The following is an 8,634-nucleotide window of genomic DNA, read 5'->3' on the forward strand; positions in this document are numbered from 1 at the left end:
ATTTACCTGCACTCCTACAGAGACAACAACACTACTGTCTCTTGAGTATTCTTGAACTTCTCATTGCTTTTCTCCTGAAACACCACAGTTAAAATGCATTTGGAAGAGTTTTGTGTAGACAAGAAACACAGATACTCACATTTTCTGTTAAATGCTAATGAAATTTAAAAAACCTTTCTCTTAATTAACATTTCTAGATTGCTGGAAAATCCTTAGGTAAAACAGCTGTCTGTAACAGAGTTAAGAATATTTTCAAAATATTTTAAAAGCTTTTAAAAGTAGCTAGTGACTGTATTCAAGTGATAGATACTTTTGTAAAGAAAGCACATTTAATAAAATCCTAATTACCCAAATTGCAAGTCTGGTCATACAGACATTCCTTCTGCGGAGTCTGCAGAAAAACCTCAGCAGCTTTTCCACCCTCCCAAGCAGTTTCCTACATCTTGCTGACTTGGAAGTCTTATGTGATCAAATTCAAACCAACAGAAATCCCAGAGAGAGAGGGAAATTTTCTGTCGATCCTGTGCCGCTGCTCTCCTGCAGCCCTGTTGTGCTGTGCCCGAGCAGGAGCGGTGTTCTCATTACTGCAGGAGCACCTACCTGTGTGCACTAAAGCGCTGTGCCTTGCAATCCATTTAGAAATATGCTCACTTAGCTGAACAGCTGCAATGGCTGAGCATATTATTGCATTGCAGACAAGCGTTCGTGCTTTCACAGGAGAACTGAGGGTCTGCTCAGCTGCTTCTGACCAAAATCGATTGGGTGTTTTGATGGTGGGGTTTTTTTCAGATTCCCATGGCGCTGCAAAGACGCAGTTGAGCAACAGATCTGACCAAATCTAGGGGCTGCTCACACGGGAGGCAGCACTTCCCCCATCCCTGCCCCACAGTCTTTCCTACTGCCCACTCTGCTGCTCATCTACCATCTGGATTTCCTAAACCACCAAGAACCCGTTCCTGTTTCTAGTGTGTTCATTTTCATCTAGAAATTAAACTGCTTGGCTCACCATGGGGCTGATGAGAGCCAGCATGTGAGATGGGGGAGGGAGTGCTGCCAGTAGAGGCGAGGAACAAGGCAATCCTCCTTTGGCAGCAGTAACTTCTTGGCAATAGGATTAAACCAGTCCGACTCTACTGTAACCACACCCTACACCAGGATTTGCCTTCAATCCACACTTAAGTATTAGGTTCTGCCATCTTGCCTAAGAAGCAGTGATGGAAGGTTAACAAAGACCTGTTAACCTGTTAATGATGTGATGTTTGAGGTCATGGTTCCTGCTAACTAAAGGGATACTCCTGAGGCTCTTGCCCCACCTCTGCACGCTCCCTGCTTTTCCCTGGATTTAATCCAGCCATTGTGTACCTGCTGTGTAGTTTGGCTCTGTTAACTCTCCAGAGGAAAATTAACAATATGCAAAGAGAAAGCAGCCCATTTGTAGTAATGCCTGAGATCAGGTTCACTAACACCTCCACCCAAGAGAATTTACATTAAAACCTGGAGAAACCTGCTTTGTTTGAAGCTGCCTGAAGCTCTATATCTACTCTGATGTCCTCACAGTTCAAAATCTTTTTCACTCACTTATGCTATCCTAAAGGCCCTCACCCACAGTATCCTACAGCAGCTTTGAAATAATTCCTAAGTGTAAAGGAATATACTCCTGCCTTGCAGCACCATACTGCTTTCTCCAACACATTTTCACTTCCAGCTGGTGTCCCTTGTTCCTCATATACTCTACCCAAACTATGTCACATCTCTAGTTCTTGTGGCTGCAGCTTCCTCTGTGCTACAGCATCTATCTTTTACCAGTAACTGGTAGCTGTATTTATTATGGGCAGCCTTACACATTACTCATTTCTAAGGCAATAACAAATTCTCAGGCTTTATCAATGTTGGTAGTGGGAAAAAAAAAGTCCCAAACCACAAACCCCAAACCATAACAAATCCAGTCCCTATCCTGATCAGGGGATAATGGTGTTAGTGACAACTTTTCATCAAGTTACAATCGGACAAGCTAAAAATTACTAGATCAGACCCCTTCCAAAGCAACATTTTCTACAACAGCAGAAGCTCCATGTTTGTGGGATGCCTCAGCTCATGTTTGTGCATGGAGAACTGCCAAAATTACAAGTTCCAGCTTTGATGAAGCTGTGACACAGCTCCTGCTTTCAGCAGCAACATCACTGTTCCCACCCATCTCAATCCATGAAATTGCTTAATTGCTTCTCCTATTATTAGAGCAAATAATAAGTGATTTTTTTTTTTCCTGACAAAAGATTAATGAAACTCACTTGTTAGAACTCAGCACAATTGAGAAGCTGAGCCTAAGGACATCTAGGTTAGTTCTGACAGCTGCTCTGCTCTCTTTCCACCATGCCCTCCAAAGAGCATTAACGAGCTATTACTGGATCCTGCCCCAGCTCTGGTTAAACGGGGCTTATATCCTTGGCTACAGCTCTGATCTACACTGGCTCTTCAAGAGGGCATGCAGGACAAGGGAGATGAATTCAGCTCCAGAGGCTTATTTCATCTGACTCAAGCCTTGGACACTGAGAATTTTCCGAAAGCCAGATTAGGTTCTGTTGGATCAACTTCCATTTTATTAGGCCCAAACCTAATAAAGCATCCTGGATTGGATGACAGCTGTTTCAGCACAACAGTTAGATACCTCTGCATTAATTACTTTATCACCACAATAATTTTGTCTGTAAGTACTTAATGGGTGGCACTTTGGAGAAAGAGAAGTATTTGCATTCTTGTAGATAGTTACAGAAGATAAAGTTATATAGAAATATAGTTTTTGTTGAGAAAAAAAGGAAACAAAAAAAATTAACAGTGTTAAAACTGTTCAAGCAGTGTTTTCTGCTTGAATACATTATGCATCCTTACACAATCACGTCATGTATTGTTATAGGTCCTCTGTTTTGCTCAGTTCTGCCTGCTTCATCCCCTGGAGACCTCCACATTCTGATTTTTTTCCCATTACATTAAAGCTACCATATATAAAGAATAAATATGAGAAAGGCTAGATTGCCCTCAGTGAAACATTTCCACTGGTTTTACCTGAAGCAAAATCCTTTAGAGAAATAATTCTGTTTTGTGTCTAACCTTTAAGAACTGTTCTGATGCATTTAGGTGTAGAATGCCTGGGCTCCTGGGTTTTATGCCTTTTTTTTTTTTTTTTTTTTTTTTTTTTTTTTTTGGTAGGAACAAGGTAGGGGGAAATAAAATTTCAGCTCTTCATTAAAGAGAACCATCTCCAGTCATTGATAAAGGGTAAGTACATTAGACAATTCAGGAGTCTTACAACCCACACAGATTATTGCAGATTTGACTTTAGTTACTGAAATTAGTCATATTCTATGTTGAAAAAGCAAGTTACCAATCACAAAAGTTAAATGAATTTTAGAAGTTATTATTCACATTTTCTGTCTGTATATTTAGAGTAGGGACAATATAATTCAAATTGGTGTAAGAAGCTACAGTGAAGTAATCGGATACTTGTTTTTAATAATTGAATTAATTAGACTGTATTGAGTACCATGCAAAAATACTCCTCACATACTATGTATTCCCATTTAAATGGCTTTTTCTAATATAAGTAGAGACTTCAATGTCAGGTTGATATGAAATGATAGCTAGATTGTAGTGTATTATTAAAAAAAAAACATTCCAGATTGGAAAAGCTGCACATCAAAAGGAAGATTTTGTTTTTCAGTATGTATTATTCTTCTTAGTTTTTACTACTCGAGAGTGGGTTTTATATTTCAAAATGGAAATATTTCTACCTATTTCAACCAACTGTATTTTTTAAAATTTGCTTTTTTTGCAATTTCTTCGAGCATGTTATTATTGTAATGTATGAAATTTGACTTAGGCTTCAAGAAAACAATGATCCAGAGAATTCCAGGTTCTAGGACATTTTACCTATGTGAATCAGGGAAATTTTGACTAAACAGGATGAGAGGGTGAGCTGGACCCATATGGGCACAGTGGTTTTGCCTAAGGCTACTGAAACCTGAAGCCCACAACCTCTCCATTTACCTTCCTGGAGCATCCCCATCAACACAGTTAGTCCTTATAGATGTTATCATCTCCTGTCCAAACAATCCCTTTTATCTTTCCTCTCTCCTTCAGAAACATCCCTTTGTTACATGTTTGGAGCACTCTCAGGTATTACTGGCTCTGCATTAATATTTTGAATTATGCATAACTTACATGAAGGTGCATCAGGTCACAGAATATGCCTGTTACTGTTTTGACTACCTTAATATTCCTTCAGGTCCTACAACACAAAAAAGGGCTCTATTGCTACTCAAAACTAAACAGAATGCAGAATGTTCAATGCCAGAAAAACATAAATTAGCAGTTTTCAAGTAAGACAGAAGTGTCTAAATAAAATAAATAAATAAAAAAACCTGGCACGCTTCTGCCTAGCCTTTAGGCACATTTTCTCCAAACAGAAAAGCTTTTCAGTGACAAGCTTATGAATTGGGCCCTCTCATACAGGATGAGAAAGATTTAAATAAAATTTCAAACAAATTGCCATGACACAGGAGTGAACACCAGCACCACTGACAGTTTAAGAAGAGATTCCTGTACACAGCTCAAATCCAGAATGAGAGTAGACCCTTTTCAGATTTAACTTAAAAGCAGAGCAGAAGGGCAGAGACTGCCTCTATTACCTGAACCTTTTCCAACATCTACAGAAAGAGCTTAGGAAGACCAGTCTCTGCACTTAAGTGTGCAAAGGTAATGTCATAAATGAAGCTCAGATTCCTACTGATCAAGTTCAAAAGACAGATTATCTCCACTACCCTGCTTGGTTGGACAGCAAATTAATTATATGACAAGCAAACGAGGTAAAAGAGAGCAAATCTCCCTTACTAAAAATTATTCAGAAGATGAGGCACTCAGAGTTCATAGCTAATACATGTTTTATTTCTTGCTTCTACAGTTAAATTGTAAACCTTGGTACTACATGAAACATTTAATTGAAAATACTGTCTAAGTGAATTAATAGCTGCCAGTTCATTAGCACTTTGGCATGTATGAGTGCATTTCTTTTGTTATAACTGAAAATCTCAGAGTAACCTTACTTCTGGCGCTAAAGAGACACTGTGTGCAGTGGTGGAAACAAACATGCATTCACAGTGTGAGCAAGTGCTGCATGTTCATTTGGGTTTGGCATTTTAACAGACACCCAGGGGAGATAGGGTAAAAAAAAGCAGTGTATCCCCATGGTAACCAGGATATCTTGTTTTATAATGTTTAACATTAAACACACCAGACAGAAAAAAATTAGTCACCTAGAAAAATACTAATTTCTGAGTAAAACTATTCATGAACAATGAACATGAAAAGCTCTTGGTAGTGTCCTGTGAGATATGAAACAAAAATTGCTATTTTTCATTTTTTGTCAGCTGACAATTTATTCTAAGCTTTTTTCCTACGCCTATGAATCAAATGCCTCCTCTCTTCTGCCCTCTTTATTCTTCTCAACAAAGTACTTTTAGATTTACATTCTCATGTGCTAAGTTATCCAAAACCAGATCTTACTAAATTTTTTATGTATAATAAATTGTGAGTTCCAAGTGAGGAAGGAGGAACATATCTGGAAATGAAATCTTCTCAGCTTGATTTGTATTATGAAAATATTTTGTGGAACTGCTTTACTTTTGTACCTCCCATGCTCCCAATGACTAGGAAGAAAACTGTTTTAAGACTCACTAGCATTGCATAAAGGCATATCAACACTGCATAACAAACCAGGATATTCCTATTATGCCAGTTTTACTTTTTTACTGATGGTTCATTTTATACTTGTATATAAATTAGCAAGTCAAGTGTCAGCTGTATTTTTACATATCCATTCAACAATCAGAACTTGAAGTTTTAGCTAATCAACTAAATCTTGAACAAGTCAGAACAGAGAATGAATTTACTTGCTTATTCATCTTATAAACATCCTATTTCAGTGATCAAGTTCTTACTGCATTTTTTTAAAGCCCACACATACACCCATGTGCAACCTATGTGGAAGCTTGCCATCAAGTGACTGTGTGTGTTGTACCACTATCAGTCCAGATGCAGAAAACCTACTGGACACTTCAGTGATGTGTTTCTCACAAATGGACCTTCTATTTCTAGCTCCGTGTCTGAACTAACACACAGAAGAAAGAAAAGTTTTGAGATAGAATAAATAATTCCAGCTTTCTGTGAAAACCAAGACTCTGCTATTGTAAGCAAATGTGAGATGTTAGATGCATAAACATATTTTATCATACTGTGTGACAGTGTTCACTGGTTTCTATGGAGAAGCAGACTTGTCACCTTGTTGAATGGCTTAAAGCTAGCCTGAAGCTTAACCTAATACAAGTCATATGTTTTAAACAGATATATATATATGTATTAGAATAAACTCAAGAAAACAAGTTACACTTTTCATTGTTAGTGAGAATAGCACTTCTAAAATTTTACTGAACAATGCTATTTTCTACTCTCCTAAGATTTTGAAGGCTAATATAGACCAAGTTTGTAACTGGATTAATTTCTGTGAATTAACACTAAAAGTGATTTGTCTTTCTCCATGACACTTCAGAAACCCAGAAGTCTTATTATGCTTCCTGCTATTAACTGTCAGCCCTGGATGGCTTAAGTATAGAGGGAAGCCAGAAAAGCCATCTGTTAGGAAGAATGAGAAAGCCTAGCTGTTTTACTCATTTCCTGGGCAAAATGAAGACTGAAAGGTTTTCAGTGAGAAAACTGCTTAGACTGCACTAAGCCAGATGTATATAGGGAATTCAAAAGGAATAAATGAAATAGAATTTTCTTAGTTCAGTATAAAATAGTTGTACAACAAATATGAAGAAAGCACTTGGTCCCTTTTAAGCAGATAATATCTAAGTTTTTCAGTAAAATTTACAAAGGCTTGCTTTTCTAAATGAACTTATGAGTAATGGGATGCTAAAAAAAAAAAAGTCAAATGTCAGCAATATCATTACAAATAAATGCTTTCTGCTTTTAAGAAAAGTAGGATATATAATGCTGGAAAAACCCAGTCACTATTTAAGTTCTGAATCTGAGAAGGAGAAATCTTAAATAATGCATTAGCATAGCAGATCAAATTATATTAGATTTCATAAGAAAAATTCAGGATTATTGAACTGTGGGCACAGTGAACTTTTGCTTCACAAATGAAAATTTCTTCATCCACATTATAATATAGCCAAACACATTTCTAACACTTCATGCTTTTTTATCTTATCTTCAAACAGACCATTACTGATGGGAAGGCTGACACCCACTACAGCAGTAAACTGAGTGTCAACCTAACAACCTTTATCAAATGTAGCTACTTGCAGTCACTATTCCAGCATAAAGCACAAAATAATTATTTTAGTGACTCTAGCCATAGTTCAATTAAGATACTGGAAAAGTAGATTATGTGCATTCTTTTATACATATATTAAAAAACATGTATGTATACAAATACATAAGTATAATATAATCCTATATTAATAAGTATATATGTATCCCTATACACAGGACTAACTTGGATAATGCTTGCAGAAACACCTTTCTGGACTCCTCAGTTTAAATCATTCAGTAGCCAAACTATTTAGCTCTCACCTTTGAAACACATTAAAAAACTGCCTTATTTTACTACTGAGTAATTCAGTAGCTCCTCTGCTATTCTTTTTCCCTCCAATTATACTGTTCAGCTACATTACACAGTCTCTGAAGCGGTCTCCTCAAGGTTAGGTGTTCAGATGAACAATTAGTTATATTGCTTGCAAAAAACCTTCAGAAATTTAGAGAAATCAAGCTTTGAGCTGCTAAGTCCCTGACACCCATCATACAGTTTTCCACAGAAGAGAGGATTCAGGTTACCAGACTAAACTGCAGGCTTTTAACAGCTCATATCTAGATTTCCAGGCCTACAACAAGGAGTCCACTGGATTTTTCCCTTCTTGAAGTGACAGTTTCTCTGGCACACAAACACATTGCTGTGTTTCCTCAACTGGAAACAAATGAACAAAGAATCCAAATAGTCTGGTGAAAGGCTTATGGAAAAAAATTTCCACAGGCCCTTCCTGAGATGCATTCTTTCTTTGCTACAAATCATGACAGCTTTCCCCAGTAAAGGCCTCTCCTTTACCTATTCTCTGAATTATTGTCTTCCCTCCAGCATACACAAGCCATCCATCTGGAGTTCTCCCATACTACCTTTCCTTTAAAAGACTGTTTCCATTTCTGTGACATAATATCCCTTGTAGAGCTCTTAAAGGGCTAAAAGCAAGACAGTCATCCCTTTGGAACTGTCTTAAAACACATCTATTTATCTCTGCAAACTCAGGGGTTTGGTTTTTTTCTGAGTATGACAAAGAGTTCCAGGGTGAAGATGCCTTTTTCCACAGTGACAAAGGCATTTCACAAAATTTGCTGGTGTAAAGTGTCTCCTTACTGGTCTGTATGCATCACAGATTATGTTTGACTATGGATTCCCAAACACCCAGTAAAAAAGACTGAATAGAAGACTTCTAGATTTCTGAAATAAACTTCCTAAACCCAGCACACGGCCCCCACTGCTAAAGCTGAGGCAAATATCTTTATCTCAGAAAAAAATTGTTCAGT

The sequence above is a fragment of the Vidua chalybeata genome, chromosome 9 (assembly GCF_026979565.1).
Source record: "Vidua chalybeata isolate OUT-0048 chromosome 9, bVidCha1 merged haplotype, whole genome shotgun sequence".
In the NCBI taxonomy this organism is placed as follows: domain Eukaryota; kingdom Metazoa; phylum Chordata; class Aves; order Passeriformes; family Viduidae; genus Vidua; species Vidua chalybeata.